The sequence below is a fragment of the Pelodiscus sinensis genome, chromosome 3, assembly GCF_052426305.1.
Source record: "Pelodiscus sinensis isolate ZL-2025 chromosome 3, ASM5242630v1, whole genome shotgun sequence".
NCBI classification, from domain to species: domain Eukaryota; kingdom Metazoa; phylum Chordata; order Testudines; family Trionychidae; genus Pelodiscus; species Pelodiscus sinensis.
Genome location: NC_143054.1, coordinates 6,609,696 through 6,629,079, shown reverse-complemented (window position 1 = coordinate 6,629,079; position 19,384 = coordinate 6,609,696). Strand labels below are relative to the sequence as shown.

Sequence of the window (19,384 nt, the reverse complement as noted above, 5' to 3'; positions counted from 1 at the left end):
TGAGTTTATTCAGCTAGCTCAGTTCAATGATAGTTCTTTCAAAGTTGTGGAACCCATTAGGAGTCAAAGAATATGGAAGTTTGTTCTTTTTTCCCCTTTTCCAATCTATAGACAAAAACTAGGTGTGAGAGATCTACTAATTTTAAAACCTTGAAAGACATGGTGACTAGAACAGTCATTTCAATTCACTGACTATAGATACTATTTCGTATAATAAAGCCGTTCATTTTAAATGCAAAATCTATTTCGATACACTTTTTTTTCCTTATGTACCCAGCACATTTAAGGTTTTTTTTTTAATTATTAATACACAAAAATTGCATTTTAATATTTTTTAAACTGAATTCCAATGCCCATCCAATTGCAGCGTGACACAAATCATGAAGTAAAAAATTAATCATCCTTTAGGAAATAAATACATCAGTCACTGTTTTCTGTGCCCTTCACTCGGTTGGTTGGTTGGTTGCTTGCTTGGTGCTAATCTAACTCTGAAACGCAACATAAGTTATATCACCACGTCTTTGCCAAAAAGTGACTTTGCCTTGTGTAACGGGGTGCAATCACAGGAGACCCCTTGAAATTGTTCCTCACTGTGCTGATCATGCCACTGACACTCATCTTCTTGCTATTTGGAGTTCCCCACCACCCTGTCCTGCTGGGCCAGATCCTCTGATCTCCTGCAGACAAGGCGCAGAGTTGGGGTTACTGCCCCCCTGCAGAGCAATGCAGACATGAACTACTTCAGGTCTGGAAGGAGGCACTACTAGGGCACAGCACCCAGGAAACCAATCCCCGAAAGGATCAAAACCCCCAAAATAAATCCGTCTTTCGCTGTGAGACGTGAGGAAAAGCTCGTGAGAATGTTCGCTCTCTCTATCAGTGAAAGAGAGATGCACACTGGTCTTTCCCCCTAGGTAACAATTATTTACACTGGGCCTGGTAGAAAATAAAATTATTTTTATTAAGTGCAAACAATAGGATTTATTGGTTGCAAGTGAAATCAGACTCATCAAAGTAACTTAAAAAACAACAAATGGTCTGGTAGCACTTTATAGACTAACAAAACATGTTGATGGTATCATGAGCTTTCGTGGACTGTGCCCTTTCGTGGCTAACCCCTGAAGCCTCAGATTGAAGTAAGTTACTAAATTACATTGAAAAGAAAATGCATGGTAGTTCTAATTCACTAAGAAACTTATTGCAAGCAAATTCTTACCCTAACGAGCTGTTATTATTTCAGGCATAATGTTCAGGTCAAAGGCAAACTCTCTTATCCTGACCTGGATCTCCTTTTAGTATTTTCCAGACCATCCGAAGACAAAGGGCTGCAGCTTTCCCTTGCTTGTTATTCTGTACCTTCTTAAAAGAGCCTATCCTGCAGTCTTTGTTCAGTGGGAGTTGTACCTGAGTGAAGACTGCAGGATTAATGCTTCAGCTTGGTTGTAATTTTGATAGCCAGTACCACAGTTTAACTGCAGATACGATTTGGGGAGAGGGAAAGGGCTGGAGTTGTCGGTTCTAAATGCGTTTCCTGCACAATCCTATGAAACTCTCTTGCACTGGGTTTTTAAGTGTCCTGGCTTGTGCCACTCAGTGCTTCTGGGCTCTGTGTAAATGAACCCTTTGTTACACCATGAGGGTTCCGATGTGCTACTGCAATACAAAGAATACGTAATGATAAAATACATTATTATGCCGGTTTGGTTCAACTTGACACCTCTCATGCAAGCCTCGGTGCCTGGACTCCAAATGCAAATCCAGTACAGTACACAACCTTAATTCAGTATATTCTTTTTATAAATCAGCTTAAGACAGTTGCATGAAACTGTGAGTATGGGGCAGGCGGTGGTGGGTTTTAGCTGATATCTTACTCTTGAAGGTAACAGAGGCTCTGAGAGCACAGCTGCTGCTGGTGGGCCTGTATGCTGCTAGCCCACTTAATGCAATGGTGCCTATGCATGTTATCACTAAGTGGCATAGAAAAGTGTCCTACCAAAGAGGAAGAAATAAAGTTGCAATTACTAGAGATCTTCAGGAGGGGACTGCAGAATACCTACCTGAAAGTTTTATGGGAGATTTAAGGGATGTCTCTGTGTACTTAAACAGACTATTCTGCATGACCCCCACCTCCGCCTCACCTCACAAGCGAGTGTCAACCTGTAGAAGGGAATTAATGAAGTTGGTGGCTATGTCCTGTTAAGTTGGGGCTTCCATCAGTACATCATTATAATGGGAGATAAAATCACTTACTTACTCAAGGTTCCTTCCCTCTGCATCAAGTTCGCCTGTGCGCGTCTGCTGGAACAGACTGGGCTGCGGTGTTGTCTCAAACAGGTCTTCACGTGCAGCATGCTGACCCTCCTGGTCACGGATGTCCTCAATCTTCCTCATCTTCTTCCTCCAGCTCCTCTTTTTCCTCACTGCTCATATTACCGGTCTGTGTCTTGGGCTCCTCAGAGATACCCACAGTGGTGTAGCGGGGTGATGGTGGCATCTCTGCCAAGTACAGCAGGCAGCTCCTTGTAAAAGTGGCAAGTCTGCAACTCGGCACCAGTTTGATTGTTGCGTCCCCTGGCTTTCTGGTCCTCCTGTCACAGTTTCTTCACTGTGGCACTATAGTTCCATTCCCCTTCTGCAAACCCCTTTGCACCCAGATTTCTGTGGCGGGGCCTTAGCTGAGCCTGTCCACCCTCTTCTCCTCACAGGGCTGGGAAGCCCAATATCTACCTACTACTCCAGGCACGAGCATGTCTGGCGTGTGTAGCCAGCATGGTCAGCTTGGCAGTAGCACACACCTATGGAGAGCTGCTAAGTATGTTTGCTGAGCTGGACAGTCAAGAAAAAAAATCTTTAAAATGGATGGACTTTTAAGGGGGGGCGGCCCTGGAGGATGCTGCCTTCTCTGCGACCCTGGCATTCACAACTGTGACCACAGTGGTTAGTGTCATGCATTGTGGAACAGCTGCTAGAGGACTGCTAGGGCTGACACAGGTAACACAGTGCCCACACTCATGCTGTGTTGACCTTAGTACATTGACCATGGCTCAGCACTGCTTCGGGAGGTGGAGTTACTATGTCGCCATAAGGAGCCTTTACATCTGTAGGAGGTAAATTTAACTGTAGAGACATGCACAGTTAAGTTGATACAAAGTAACTTACGTGAGCCTAGCTTTGTAGTGTAGACAAGACCTTAATCCCTGCTCCACTATGGGCCCTGGCTTGGAGTCACAGACGTCTTTCCCGTATGCAGAACTGAAGTGGTTTAACCTTAGGCTGCTTGTAAATCTGATCAGTTCTATAGATACAAGCTTGTTTTACATTTGAATTGTGTCCACACTGCGTTTTGCACCTCTTCAGCTAAATCAATTTACAATCACACCTTTTAAATGGGTACAATTTTGATACTAGGCAAGGCGTGCATGTTGTTGCTGCTACAAGGCAAGTGAATATCTCAAGTCTCATTCTAGTGAACAAGTGTCTGCCTCACACAAATAATCACTATTGTTATTTCTTTTGACATCTTTATTTCAACCCTTGTTTTTGTGCCACTAACTAGCACCAGTCACAGCAAACAGGCTAAGGGCTGAATAGATAATTCCTCTTCCTCCTTAGTATATTTATATCTTTCAAATACTTGCAGATGGCTATCAGATGCTTCCTGAATCATTATTTAGTAATTAGGGACCAATTCTGCTTTCACTTAGCAGTGCAACTCCTATTGACAGTAATGCAAGTTGCATGCATGTAAAGGAAGGCAGAATTGGGCCCTAAATGAATCTTCATCTGCCTAATTATCTTTTGTATCTTTTTCTCTACATTTCATCCAACTTGTAATCAGTGTTGTTGTAACCAAAGCCACAGAGCCAAGTCAGATACCTGTGATACTTCAGTGATATTTTCATCCTCTGGACAATCAACCCAAACTCCCTCATAGATAAAAAAAACAACGAATGAGCCTGAGCACTTTCGAGACTAACAAAAAATGTGGGTGGTATCATGAGCTTTTGTGGCCACAACCCACGAAAGCTCATGATACCATCTCCATGTTTTGTTAGTCTTTAAGGTGCTGCAGGACCATATGTTGTGTTTTAAGGTTTGTTTGTTTTTTTCGGTTACAGACTAACACGGCTACCCCGCGTAGATTTCCATTATAAATGTAACCACCCATCCACTAAACCAAGGTTACTCAACTCCGGAAGTCCTGGGGGCCACAATGATACTCACAGTACATGCTAAGGGCCGCAACTTAAGTGTGGTTGTGTATATATGCAAATATATATGCAAATAACTTTTTTCACAGAATGCCCTAGTGCCCCCGGCAACTCCTCCATGGAGGCTAGAAATGCTGACACTCTGCACTCGACTACTCCACTGAAGCTTCTGTTATAGGAATCAAACTTGCAAATGAAGTTAAGTTCTAGGACTTCCCTGTGGAGTTGGCTTGTTTGTGGCCCATAGTGAGGTTTGGGTTTACGTGGGGCTCAACATGTGGCCCGTCCGCTTGTGTCTTTCAGTGCTCACCCTGCTTGGGAGACATATCGCCGTTGTGGAGCGTGTTCCAAGTGGAGGCCATGTTCACAGGATCCCCCCCACAGGCCACGTGTTGAGCCCCACGTAAACCCAAACCTCACTATGGGCCACAAACAAGTGGGCCATGTATTGAGTAGCCATGCACTAAACTCTCTTTAGAACACTCCCAAACTAGCATCAACATCCTGGAAGTTACAGTCACTTTCAGCACTCTTTAATGGATCTCAAAGTCATGGTACTGTTTCAGGCCAATTTGACAAGCCAACTCCACAGGGAAGTCCTAGAACTTAACTTCATTTGCAAGTTTGATTCCTATAACAGAAGCTTCAGTGGAGTAGCCGAGTTAGTCTGTAACTGGAAAAACTTAAAAAACAATGAATAGTCTAGCAGCACCTTAAAGACTAACAACATGTAGCTCATGATACCATCTGCATGTTTTGTTAGTCTTTAAGGTGCTGTTAGACTATTCGTTTTTTCCTGTAACAGAGGTATGAATAAAGACATTGGCTGGATGGCCCGCTACCTTTCACATCCTAATGACATAAAAAAACCAAACAATGGGAACTTAAGAACAATTAGTACCTTCTTTGTCAGCTTCACGTAGCATGGACACTCTTAATTGACTTTTTTTTCCCCTTCTCTCCCACCGCCCCATCCTGTATTTATTTAGAAACTGGACCTTTAATAACTCCAGTCATCTGAAGAAGTGGGTTGTGCCCACGAAAGCTCATGATCCCATCTACATGTTTTGTTAGTCTCTAAGGTGCCACAAGACTATTGGTTGTTTTTCAGTAATAGGTTCACCGTGGCATTCTGAGTACATTTCCCAGACCTGAAAAACAACCCTGTGTGAACTCAGAAGTTTGTCTCTCTCCTCAACAGAGCTTAGACCAGTAAAAGATATTACCTCACCCACCTTGTCTGTACAACTTGTTGAGGTCTTTCTGGTGCATTCTCGCCAGCGCCATAGTAATGGAGAGATGCCTCCCTTTTTTGGGAAACAATGGCCAAGCCTGTGCAGCCCCAAGTTACACGGACTTTTCACCCTCTTCTTCAACATGTCATGCTGCAAAGCTGCTATCCATTTTTCTGTCCCCTAACACTCTCAGGCTTTTGTCAACACTGCTGCTTTCCAGCTATCTCCCTTGTAGGAATTATCTGTATTTTGAGTAACAGAAATCGCTTATGGTTCTGAACACTAAAATTCAAGGTTTCTGTATCTAGAGATCCTCTGGATAGTCTTTCATTTGGGGAGAGCTTTCCCACCCCTTTCCAGTGGCTTAGCAATATTACTAAATCTTTGCATTATGTGGGATGTTTCTATATGAACAGGTGAGCAAGCCCTTTTAAATAATGCCACTCATCTAGTGGGATTTGAACACACTTCTCCAATAAAGTTTCTGTGCGTTGTGTAGCTGGACTCCTCTACAGCTAAAAATGCAGGGGTTAATGTTTTCCTCCAGATGTTTACTTGCTTCCTGCCTTTTTTTGTAAGTCTTGGGTTTCTTTGTCCCTTTGCATTTTACACGGTAGCTTTTGTGTATCTGTTTTAGAGATTGCAAGAGAGATTCGTTTATTTTATTTTTAACTTTTGGTTTAACAGTTTTAGTAGAAAAAAGATTGATTGATATACTACTTTTGGGGATTATATACAAGAGAGAACAGTAGTGTCTAAACATAGCAACGACTATTCTAACAGGAGAGAAGCTCACACAAGAATTCTGATGGTCCATTTCCCCCCACCGTTTTGGTGAGAGCAGGAAAAGGGAGGCTAGAGAGATTAAATAGACTTACATGAGAAAAAACATTACCTTTAACAAAGAGATACATCTGCCACAATTTTAACAAGTGACCATCAGAAATAGCTTTTCTTCACAACATGTATTCTTACAATATATGTGGAGAGGTATTTCCAGAAGAGAGGAAAGCATGCATTCCATTTTTGAAGGCACTAGTAATGCTGGAATACTGTGTACAGCTGTGGTTACCCATGATCAAGGAAGATGACTTCAAATTGGAACACACACAGAGAAGGATTACTAAAATGCTTAGGGCCTGTTTTAAGAGGTGGCTCTGGGTATGCCTGAACTGCAGTTAGATAGACCCCTGCAGCTGATCCCTGCCAGCAAGTTCAGGCTAACAGGCCGTTTAATTCAGGGTCAGCGTGCAGATCAAACTCATGAAGCCTCCCACCTCACAGGGTCCTAGAGCCTGGACTTCAGCCTAAGCCAGAATGTCTGCATGTCAGCTGACATGGGCCAATTGCAAATTTTTAATTGCTGTGTAAACTTACCCTAGAAGAGCATGGCTTGTGGTGAAAAAGGGGCTGAGAAGGGAGCCGTTTTTTGGGTTTTTTTTAAATAAATACATTGTGAGGTAACTACTGCACAGGAAGAGCTGTCTAATCTGAAAGACAATGTTGGCGCAAGCACAAATGGATAGAAACAAGCCGTGAATAAATTTAGGCTGGAAATCAGGTTTCTAATCATCAGAGGAATGAGGTTCTGGAATAGCCTCCCAATAGAACTAGTGGAGGCAAGGAATCTATCAGGTTTTAAGATGGAGCATAGTATTTTTATTAACAGGATTATACAGGGGAGTTGCCTGTGATAAGACAGGGCTGGTTTTGATCCGGTAGGTCATTTCCAGTGTTTTCTGTAAGCTGTGTGCTTGTGCGGCCGCTCAGGAGAGATTCAAATGCCACCCATATGATTAGCAAAGTGGCCACATCTGTTTATACCACATTCACACATGGCTTGGTTAACATACAATTAGTCCGCACATGGATGGGAAAAAAATCTGCAAATGGATGGAAAAGATTAGAGCGAACATTGTTCCTTTTCTCTCGTCCTATATGCCTAATAACACCTCTGCAAATGTATTGCTGGTGTCTGTCTGTAGGAATTTCTTTCCTATCATTGCAGTAGTTTGCTGGATAATTTAAGATTAAAAACAAATCTAGGAATGTTTTCACCCTGTACAGTTTACAAAATTGCGGCTTACATGTCTTTTAAAGCTCATGTTACCATCTACAATACATTTTGTGTTAGTCTCTAAGGTGCAGCAGGACAATTTGTTGTTTTTTCAGTTACAGACTGTCAGGTACTTCTCTGAAACTTACGTTCTTGTGTGTCAATTCTTTTTTGAGGAACTAGAGGTTGCCTCTTGCTTTGTGCAGATGGAGGCTTTTGTTCTTACAAATAGATCTTAATGGCCATACCTGCTTCAGCAAAATGCAGGACAATGTAGCACTTTAAAGACTAACAAGATGATTTATTAGATGATGAGCTTTCGTGGGCCAGACCCACTTTCTCAGATCAAAGGATCTGAGGAAGTGGGTCTGGCCCACGAAAGCTCATCATCTAATAAACCATCTTGTTAGTCTTTAAAGTGCTACATTGTCCTGCATTTTGCTTCAGCTACCCCAGACTAACACGGCTACATTTCTATCACTATTATACCTGCTTCAATCATTCCTTTCCTCTGAGCTAAGTGTTATGAGAAGTAGTAGCCCTCCTGAAGTCCAGTATTTATCTTTGTTTCCTTGTTGTAATCCTAAAAGCTCTAACCCTTGTTTCATTCTGGTCTTTGTGTGTTCTTCTGTGTGGCCCATATGCTGGATTTCCCACTTCTTGTGCATTGAAGGACTGGCTACCGTGGGCTCAAATCCTCCAGACACTTACACATGTATTTAATTTTATTACCTGATCAGGGCTCTCCAGGCCTGCCAGTGGGAGGCAGGAACAGAGAGGGGAAAGGAAGAGGGCAGTTGCCCTGGGGCCCAGCAGATCAAAAGGACCTGGGGTTCCCTGCTGCTACTACAGGAGCAACCATGGCTGGAGCCCAGCCCTTTAAATTGTCACACGAGTGCTGTGCCACGCGCTCTAGGTGGCTCTGAGGGCTGTGAGGCGGATGCAGTGCAGCATGCTTGGGCGGAACTGAGGTCTGGCTGCCTCAGCCCTGTCCCTTTGCCCGAGGCCTTACCCTTTCTGGGAGCATGGAGCCACTCCCTTCCCCATCCTTTCCCAGGCAAGTCTGTCAGCCCCCCCCCCCCCCCCCCCGGACCTTCAGTTGTAAACTCTGGAGAGCAGGGACAGTCATTTTGTTCAGTGCCTAGAACAATACGGCCCTAATCCCTGTCACAAAAAACCCTTTCTGGTCAAATCTCTAGAGATAAATTTTGTCCATAAAGTCTTTTTGATTATGACCCCAGCCTCAGGCCTTCCCCAAAGAGACTTAAAGAATAACAAAAAAAGCAAAGGGTTTAGTGTGGTAGCTCTTGTGATTCCGTCATGAGTCACATGATGTTTGTGGTCTCAAAACTCCCAACAGTGGGAATTAGGTTATTACAGAGAATCTCAGCTTTCATTTGAAAAAAGTTTCTGGCCCTCGTTGCACAGAATAGCTTGAAAATATGAACCCCCCTAACTGTTCCAATACGAGAGGGGTGGGGGGTTGTTCAGACCAATCTCACGTTTTTTGCATGGTTGGGATCTCAGTATTGAGACACCTGCAACCGGATTGAGGTGGGATGTCTCAATTCTTCTTCCTCCCGGGTATTCCACTTCGGAATGGAATTCTGATTCCAACGAAGGGCCAATTCCTGCTCTCAGACATGTGAGCAGTTCCCTTTGCAATTGATGAGAATGGTGCAAATAGAGGTAAGGATGTAATTTGGCCCTTGCAACATAAGCTCCTTCAAGTAAGAATTTCATTATCATATGCTGCTAAGCATTTCAACAATGCTGAGATTGCATGTTAAGTTCTGTCATAAAGGGGAAAAAAGGGCATTTTTCCAAAAGCTGCTAGATATTAGAAAAGATTGACCAGCCTGGTTTAAGGATCAGTTCCAATCACTTGAAACTAAAACGATTAGTTTCTGCACGTCAGTAAGTTTCCTGTTTATTCCTCTCTTTTAAAGTTGTTTCTCCAAGGGAAGTTGTGAGCTCTGTACGGCTGTGCTCTTTGTGTTAGTGCCAGCACACAAGCTAAGACTATTTGTATCACTCATTTCTATCACTATAGTACCTGAGGGGACTCATGCTGTTTCATTCAGTGGAACAATGGCCTTATAGTGCGTGATTGCTTATCCATTACTTGGTTTAAATGTATCTTTCTCTGTATTTACCAACTCCTGGGCAGAGTTTCCATCCAAGCAAAGCAAGCGTGACTGTAAATGCAGTGGACTTCATACACATTATGTAGATGGCCAAACCAGTTACATAGTTTTCATAGCAGTGAGTTTAAGTATTTACAGAAGAGTTAGGGAGTTATGGTCAAATCACAGGTCCAGGAACTGTTACTTGGAAGTCCTGGAGTCAGATCCATCTCTGACAGTGACACTTGGACTGATTAAAAGGGAGGGCGGGGGGGGGGAGGCCGCTGCAATCCGGCTGGGCTGTAATGGCCCCCCTACCTGCCACCGGGTTGGAGTGGCCCCTCCTCCCGTCACTGCAGGCAGCGGCTGTTCCAGCCAGGCCAGAGCAGTCCCTGACTGTGGGGAGCCTGGGCCCACCGTAGACACAGGCTGCTCTGGACACCAGAGTAGCCCGTGTCTGCACCAGGGCATGCCATGCAGGGCTGGCGCAGCCCCCTGCCCAGGCAGGAAGGGAGCTGCTCCAGCCCCTACGAGTGAGACATTCACATCACTAATTGGGATGTGTAGTGAGGCGACAAAGGAGGATAAGGGGAGCAGAAAGAAACTGCACTGACTTAGTCTAGCTGAGTAGTAAATTCCTTGGGAAAGAATATAGCCCTTACAGGAGCTCTGGTGAGAGAGTACTTTGAACTTTGATCCCAATCAGAGGTGGGGATGTAAAACCCCATTTAATCAGTTAACCGGTTAAACATTATGTTTAATCAGTTAACCACTTAAAGCGTCCCTCACCCACTGCATGGAGAAGCTCTCTGCCCATGGGTGCTTCCCAGTTAAACATTCACATCGCTAATCAAAGATCTCAGTCACTGCTGAGTCCTCATTGCGATACCTTCCTAGGGGGAAGACATGGCTGATTAAGTCAATAAATAATAAATTTAAGCTAAATCAATGAAAGGTGATGTCAGGGTATCCAGGGAAAAAGGCTCCACAGATTTGAATTGAATCATATCACTGGTTAGTTTAATCCTTGCGCCTGTTGTGTTGACAAGTTAATAGTAGTCTCTATTCAGAGTCCCAAGGACATCTGTGCTATTGTGTAATTAATTTACTCTGCTACCTGCAGTGCTAAACCCCACTGGCCCTGTGCATTCCAGCAGGACAGCCATTTTACGTGTCCCATGTGGTCAAACGTGGCGCACTCCTAGTGAGCACAAAGTGTAGGACTGTACAATATAATCCGCCCCATATTTAACTCTGCAGCTGAATGAGATCGTTACATGTCCCTTTATTTGTTTTAAAACCACTTTCTCAAATGCCTGCTGCCTATTTGGCCAAAGTTCAAGTTATTCATCTACTAGTACTGCTTGTTTGGATGATTGCTTCCAAAAACCTACCCAGCTTAAGGTTCATTAAAGACATTCAGTATTTCATGCTGACTGTTATTCTTAACTTCCTTATGAAGCATTGGACACAATGTTAAATGCAGTTTACTATCTTGTTTTACCTTTCATTCAGATTAAAATATAAGTTAACTTAAAACATCATTTTAATACGGTTCCTTCCGAAGAGTCTTAATCCAGATTTATTAAAGATTATTTAGTCCAAAAAAAAAAACCCCCAACCCAAATATCCTTTCTTGGGAAACATTTTTAAAAGTAGTATCAGAGGAAGTAGCCTTGTTAGTCTGAACCTGCAAGAACGAGAAGTCCTGTGGCACCTTATAGACTAACAGATTTATTGCAGCATAAACTTTTGTGGGCAAAGACCCACTTTGTCAGATACTTTTTAAAAGTAGGTTTCTCTTTCTAAATCTCCACTTTCTTCTTTTTTTGTCAGTAAATTTTGGTTGTCAAAAACAGCTTTTTGAGTGTGTGGGCGGGGGCTATCAGGAAACGGGCTTGGGGTGCAGGAGTGGGTTGGTGGGCCTGAGAGAGTATTAGGGTGCAGTGGAGGGCTGGGTGGAAGTAGCTTGCAGGAGAGGATTGGAGGTGTGGGGTCTGGGCAGGAGGGGGGTGCAGGTCTGCGTGGGAGGGTGCAGGAGTGAGCTGGGGTGGGGCGTCTGGGTGGGAGAGGGGCGTAGGAGTTAAGTGGGGTGGGGCTTTGCTGCGCTGCCATTTTCCAGCCAGGGAGAGAGGGAAGAGAAGCAGCAGCGGGTGGAGCCTCTTCCTCCACCCACCAGGCAGGGCCTGTGTGTTGGATCCTGCCTGGGCTTGTGTGACTCCAGTCCGCGAGGCTTGGGGAGCCAGCACAGGTGCTCCCAGCCCTACAGGGAGGACTGCAGGGCAGCCGCAGGGCTGGAGTACCAGTGCCAGCTCCCCAATGCTGGGGGAGCAGGATCTAGAATCTGGCAAGCTGGAAGCAGGAATCCAGCCCCTGGGCAGTAGGTTTCCCCACCTCTGGAATACAGGATCAGTCCTTATGGAAGGCCATTACATGCACATATGGTCATCTGGGGCATGTGTTTATTGTGGAGTGAAATTGACTCTTACTTGGTTGTTGGCTGTAAGCTGGCTCCCATCCACACTCTCTGACCCAAGTATGGGGGTGTCCTACACCCAGACAGCTCCTCCATCCTGGGAAAGAGGCTGTGGTCCCGGTGCTGTTGCAATCAGGCTGGCAGCCCATTGTCTGGTTGGGCCCTCCCCTCATGCTGACAACAGGGGCATGGCAGGGCATTGAAAAGGTGAGCCTTGCAGCTCAGTTGGGCTGGAGCTATGGGCAGATGCAGATGTCTCCAGCCCTCTGCAGATCTCCAGAGCTGAGACTGCGCAATCGGCCCAAGGAGGCTGATCATGGAGAGAAGTCAGCCATGTACCCTGAGGAGATGGAGGATCCTGGAGCTCCGGAGCTCTACTCCTAGAGTGTACAGGAAGTAGCCCAGGGAGCCCAGACTTTAGTCCCGTTTTGTTGCTGGGAAGGGAGTCAGTGTGTTTTGGTAGGATCCCCGATGACCCAGCAGCAGAAACATCTGCTACTAGGCTGGAACCCATTGGCCCTGGGCTGGGCCCCAGTGGAGTAGGCGAACCCTGGCCAGGCTCTCTCTCCTGCCACCTTCCCCACCTCTGGAGTGGTGACCGGCATCCCCCTTGGTTGGAAGGCCGAAGCTGTAATTTTTAACCCAGTTAGAAGACTATAGGATCCCCGACTGTGTTTGGTGTCTGACGCAAAAGCCTCTGCCTGCCGAGAGGGCTGTCGCCATCAGTTGCTAATTGGCGGTCATTTGTTGCCTGATGTGGCAAGACAGAGTGGCCTCCCTCAGAGCCTGAGCCCAAGGGACCACTCCAACTGATGGAGTGGGCGCTGACTATATTGTTTGTGCTGATCATAAGGGCTCGACAAACTACAGAATCTACTCACCTGTGGCGAGTAGATTTCAGCCACGTGCCCCGGTTACTGGTGGCGTGCACATGTGCAATGGAGCTCTTGCTCATGCGCAGTGCGGGGCTGGCGAGCGGCTTTTGCTGCCGTTTGTCAAGCCCTGCTGATCATCATAGAACCATAAAGCTGTAAGAGACCTTAAAAGGCCATCCAGTCCAGCCCCCTACCCAAGGCAGGACCAATCCCAATTGAATCAACCCAGCCAGGGCTTTGTCAAGCTGAGACTTAAACACCTCTAGGGATGGAGACTCCACTACTTCCCTAAGGAACCCAGCCCAGTGCTTCACCACCCTCCTAGTGAAATAGCTTTTCCTAATATCCAACCTGGACCTCCCCCACTGTAACTTGAGACCATTGCTCCTTGTTCTGCCATCTGTCACTACTGAGAACAGCCTTTCTCCAGCCTCTTTGGAACCTCCCTTCAGGACGTTGAAGGCTGCTGTCAAATCCCCCGCTCACTCTTCTCTTCTGCAGACTAAATAGACCCAACTCCCTCAGCCTCTCCTCGTAGGCCATATGCTCCAGCCCCCTAATCATTTTGGTTGCCCTCCGCTAGACCCTCTCCAATGCATCCACATCCTTCTTGTAATTGGGGGCCTAGAACTGGACACAATACTCCAGATGTGGCCTCACCACAGCTGAGTAAAGAGGAATAATCACATCCCTGGAGCGACTGGCAATGCTCCTCTTCATGCAACCTACTATGCCATTAGCCTTCTTGGCTACAAGGGCACACTGTTGACTCATATCCAGCTTCTCATCCACTGTAATCCCCAGGTCCTTTTCTACAGAACTGCTACTTAGCCAGTCGGTTCCCAGCCTGTAACAATGCTTGGGATTCTTCCGTCCCAAGTGCAGGACTCTACACTTGTCCTTGTTGAACCTCGTCAGATTTCTTGTGGCCCAATCCTCCAATTTGTCTAAGTCATTCTGTCCCTGCCCTCTAGCGTATCTACCTCTCCCCCTAGCTTAGTGTCATCCGCAAACTTGCTGAGGGTGCAATCCATCCCCTCATCCAGGTAATTAATAAAGATGTTGAACAAAACAGGTCCCAGAACCGAACCTTGGGGCACTCCTCTAGAAACCGATCGCCATCCTGACATTGAGCCGTTGATCACTACCTGCTGGGCCCGACCTTCCAGCCAGCTTTCTATCCATCTTACAGTCCATTTATCCAATCCACACTTCCTTAACTTGCTGGCAAGAATATTGTGGGAGACCATATCAAAAGCCTTGCTAAAGTCAAGGTACAGTAAATTTCTGATAATCCAGCACCTTTAGGACCCAGGGGGTGCCGGATTATCAGATATGCCGGACTATTGGAAGGGGGGGCTATGAGGGGTCTAGGGTGGTGTGGGGGGGGATGCCACCCCAGACCTCTCATAGCCTCTCCTTCCGATAGTCCGGCTCTGCCCCAGGCGTCCCCGATTCAGCCGCTGCTGGTCAGTTTCAGCAGCAGCTGAATCGGGACGCCTGCGGCAGAGCCGCTGGGGTGCTGCTGGGTTGGTCCAGTAGCGCCACCTCTTGGCGCTGCGAGACCAACCTGGCAGCACCCCACTTGCTCTTGGGGACGCCTGGGGAAGAGTAGCTGGGGTGCTGCCAGGTTGGTCCCACAGCGCCAAGGGGCGGCGCTACCCAACCAACCCGGCAGCACCCTAGCTTCTCTGCCCCAGGCGTCCCCAAGTCAGCTGCTGCTGAAACTGACCAGGGGCTGATTCCAGGAAGCCCGGGGCAGAGCAGCTCTGCCTCGGGCTTCCTGGAGTCAGCCAGTTTCAGCAGCGGCTGAATCTCAGACAGCTGTGGTGCTTCCAGGTTGGTCCCGCAGCACCAAGGGGCAGCGCTACGGGACCTACCAGCAGCACTCCAGCTGCTCTGTTCTCGGCTTCCTCCATTCATCCGCTGGTCAGTTTCAGCAGCGGCTGAATGGGGAAGCCGTGGGCAGAGCAGTTCCAATGGTCCGGCTGCCCGGAGCACTTCCAGGTTCCTGATGGTGGCAGACCATCAGGAGTGCTGGACCATCAGATGCCGGACCAATGGAGTTTTACTGTATATCACATCCGCTGACTTTCACATATCCACAGAGCCAGTTACCTCATCATAGAAGCTAATCAGATTGGTCAGGCACGACTTGCCCTTCATGAATCCATGCTGACTATTCTTGATCACCTTCTCCTCTTCCAAGTGCTTTAAAGTGGATTCATTGAGGATCCCTTCCATGATTTTTCCAGAAACGGAGGTAAGACTGACCGGCCTATAATTCCCTGGATCATCCCTCTTTCCTTTCTTAAAAATGGGCACAACATTTGCCTTTGTCCAATCACCCAGGATCTCTCCTGATCTCCACGACTTTTCAAAGATAATGGCCAAAGGCTCCTTAATGACATTTGCCAACTCCCTCAGTACCCTCGGATGTATTAAGTCCGGACCCATAGAACTCGTAAATTGTGCCTAGATTTCTCACATTATTACAGTGTTTTATTTATTTGGGACAAGATGCTTGATTCAGTAAATAACAGGAGTCAAATTGGAGGACACCAGCAATGACTTTAATGTGGTCTGTTTTATTTGGTTTGTCTCTTTCTCCTGCTCCTGCATATATTCTGTTGAACAGTAATAAATTATAAATTCATAGTTCATTTGGTATAATTTAATAATTTACATTTTAGTATATAAAGTTAGGAAACCGTTTTGGTTCTAATCCCCACTTTGGTTTCCAGCTTTTCAGTTTAAATCAGAGGAGTTAGGGCTTATTAGAAGCTGCTTAAGGAATTGAAAAAACATTTTTTTGCACTTTTCAGTGGAAGAGAGGTCTGATTCTGCAAATATTGAAGTGCAGGGGTAATCCTGTTACATTGTATTTAAGTGGTTACAGGATCAGGAGCTAGCATTGCAACCAGGAGCTTTACATAATGTTATCTTTACATTTCATAACACTTTATCAGCTTTGAAAGAGTCAAACTTTTATAGTTAAACTAAAATGGCCGTTATGTTCTGGTTAACTTTTCGTTCTTGCCTCAGTGTTTGCACTTTTGAAATCTAACATGCACTCTATCTTGCTCTTTGTATACTAATGAGTGAAGAGTGTACATTTTAACTTTATTTGCACTTTTACAAGTTTATTATTACACAGGTCAAATACCATATATAAATTCTAGATCATTCCTCCCTTTGTTAACTTTTACATTTTGTTTGCAAGTTCTCAGTAAGACATTACTTTCCCTAACCTTTTCATCCTTCTTTCTCTTTCCCCCCGTCTCAGATATTAATGTTACCCCTTTTATTATTTGTTTCTATGGGAGGGGGGAAAGATTAAATGATGGAGTACAATGAGATGAAAAGGAAACTCAGGTTATGACTACACTAGTACTTTTGTCGGCATAGCTTATGTTGCACAGGGATGTGAATAACAAGATCACCCTGAGAACTAGGGTTGCCAGGTGTCCAGTATTGAACCGGACAGTCTGTTATTTTTGCCTCCAGTCCTGTAAATAAATTCAGAAAATACCAGATACCTAAAATGTCTGGTACTTTCTGATTTTTTTTTTTTCCTGGCCAGGAGGCGAAAATCCCGGGCTGTCCAGGTCAATATGGAGGCAGCCTGGCAACCTTAGTGTTTACCGTGGAGCTGTCCGGCCCAGTGCAGAGAGGTAAGATGGCAGGCGGCTGCTGGCAGCCTGTTAGGGCCCAAAAGCTTCACCATGTAGTTTTTAAAGGGGCCACGCTGTTTTGGTTTTGTTTTGTTTTGCTTAACAGCTCTCGGGGTTTGTTTGTTTTTGCCTCAAATTTTTTTCCTAGCGTGTTTTGTGTTGGTGTGTTCGGTATTTTTTCTGAAGCCATCTGGCTACCCTACTGAGAACTTCAGTTACACTGACGGAAGCGTCAGTGTGGACAGCACTATGTAGGTGGGATACACTCTCCTGCCGACATAAGTATCGCTGTTTGTTGCTCCTGGTTTAAAGAAGGAGACGGGAGAGCTCTTTCTCATCAGCCTACAGCAGCTATATGGGAGATCTTACAGCTGCAGTTACAGCTGTGCTGCTATCCGGTCTCTAGTGTAAGCACAGTCTCAGATTAGAAATGTCCTGTTAGAATCCGGTGCAGTTTAGAAGGTATTGCAGAAGAATTGCAGGCAGTATTAGAATGGTTTGAAAACGTTCAACTAAAGAGCCTAAGGACTGGGAAGATTGTGCTAGGTGAGGGCAGGGATGAAGAGAGATCTGTGAACCAGACCACCAGACCTCCTCTTATAGAGGAGGGTGAAGCAGCCCAAGGAACACTCATGGGAGGATTGTACTTTCAAAGAGCATGAAGTACTGATCAGCTGGCTTCAGACATTTTTTTGTTGTGTTCTGGAGAAGGCAGCATAGGCTTTTATTTTCTTTAAAGAGAAACGGTAACTGCCACTAAGGCTGCTACTCAGTGCAGAGAAACCGCACACTATGAAGGCTGAGTCAGATCAATGGTCCCCTACTGTATTAGGACAACTAGTGGTGTGGAAGAATCCAGCAAACACTTGTTTGCTGTATCAGCATATTTTCTTGTTTGCTAGACAGTATCGCTGTCACGGTCAGCTGTAAATATAGCTGTAGTTTGACCTAAATGAAAAGTTTACTGCAGAATTCACATGGTGTAAATATTTTAGCAGCCAAATGCAATTATAAGCATCACTGAAGGAAGATTTTTATTAAAAGTATTTTGTGAACTTTATAGCAGTGGTCACCAACCAGAAGATCTTGGAGCCTCTGACAGGTGATCCTGACTGGTTTGGCCAGGAATCTATCAAGCATTGGCACTTCAGTTGCCCCTATACCCGCTGTCGTGCTGTTCCTCCCTTTTGCCTTGAAGCTGTTACCCTGGTAGCCGCCTGCTTGCTGTGCAGGGTGTGGGAGAGAGGAGAGGCAGGTGCTGATGTCAGGGTGTCCCTCCTTCCCCCACTCCTGTACCCCATCTCCACACAGAGAAAGCGGGATGGGGAGAGAGCTTGGCAAAGCAAATCTCTGTCACTCTCACACACTGTGTGTGTGTCTGTCATTCACACACATGTACACTATCCTTCACTCTCCTCTTCCGACCCAACACACATGTGGGGGGTGGTTGTTACTTCTTTTACTGCTTGCAAAGTGGGTTAGTTTTGGTTTTTGACTGGTCTGTGCATTTCAGAATTTTCATTTCTCTTACACTTACATTTATTTCTTTGAGTAGTGAGTTCTAAAACGCTTGACCTATGGTATTTGCTGCTCCTGGACATGGCTGGCATGTCCCTGCAGCCCCTGAGAAAGGCAGACCAAGAGGTCTCCACATGTCTGCAGACACCTCTCCTGCAGCTCCCATTGATCCGTAACAGGGAACTGTGGCCAGTAGAAGCTGTGGGCTGTACATGCCCACTGCTTTCAGGAGTAGAGCAGGGCCAGGGCAGGAGTAAACTGCCTTAACCCCACTGCTCCACCACCCGAAAGCCATCTCAGTTAAATGGTGCCCAGCCAGAACCAGCTTCCTGAACCCCTGTCCCTGCCCTGAACCCCCTCCTGCACCCAACCTCCTGCCCCAAATGTGAGTCCCCCCCGGACCCAAACTCCTTCCCAGAGCTTGTATCCCGAAACCCCTCTTGAACCCCAATCCCCCACTCAGGGCTAAGCCTGGAGCCCTTCCCACGCTCCAAACCCTTGGGCCCAAGACCAGAGCCTGCACCCCAACCTCCTACCCCAGCCTGGTGAAAGTGGGTGAGGATGAGAGAGGAAGGGGGGGTGGAGTGAGTAGGGGTGAAACAGGGTCTCAGAGAAAGGGCGGGAAGGAAGTGGGGCAGAGGTATTTGGGTTTGAGGTAGATCTTACATTGCACTTAAGTTGAAAATGTGACCTTGTGATTAAAAAGGTTGGAGACCACTGCTTTACAGTATAAATTCATACCACCGAAATGTGATTTTTATGTTGAGCCACAAAGGGATTGTCATCTAACTTTGGCCCCAGCTTTACATCTTGGGGATAAGGGAGTGGGAAGGCCATGCAAAACCTACTAGAAATATTTTAATTATTTTAGCTTATATTTTTCCTTTCACTATGTAACTCAGAGACTTGGAGACCGCTATGGAGAGTGAAGTCTGCTGTACAGCCTTAGCAAAGGGCCAGTTAGCTTTTAGCTGACGTGCAAGAGGCTCATGGCTTTAGCCTGTACTGCTGTAGGTTCAATCTCACCTGCTGACAGATTGGGTTGTCCTTGTGACAAGTAGATGTTTAACTCAGTTTAGTTTCAGTGTGAAATGCTACAAGTAAATCATCCTATAAATGGACAAATATCATTTAAAATCTTGTTTTCTAAAATAAATTAGAAACAAAAGTTTAAAACGTGCAAAGAATTACACTTTGTCCCCCTCCTCCCCCC

The 19,384-nt window shown here is 45.8% G+C and overlaps 1 protein-coding gene across 13 annotated transcripts in view; it reads left to right on the top strand.

Annotated features, from left to right (window-relative positions):
* The window catches only part of HMBOX1 (homeobox containing 1), a 158,702-nt gene that overhangs the window by 16,977 nt on the left and 122,341 nt on the right, over window positions 1-19,384 (top strand). Inside the window, exon 2 of one of the 13 annotated variants that reach the window (XM_075923270.2) lies at window positions 15,088-15,242. The exons of the other annotated variants lie outside the window; for them this stretch is intronic. The gene's annotated coding sequence lies outside the window, so the exon portion shown is untranslated. The remainder of the gene's footprint in view (window positions 1-15,087; window positions 15,243-19,384) is intronic. 13 annotated transcript variants of the gene reach the window in all.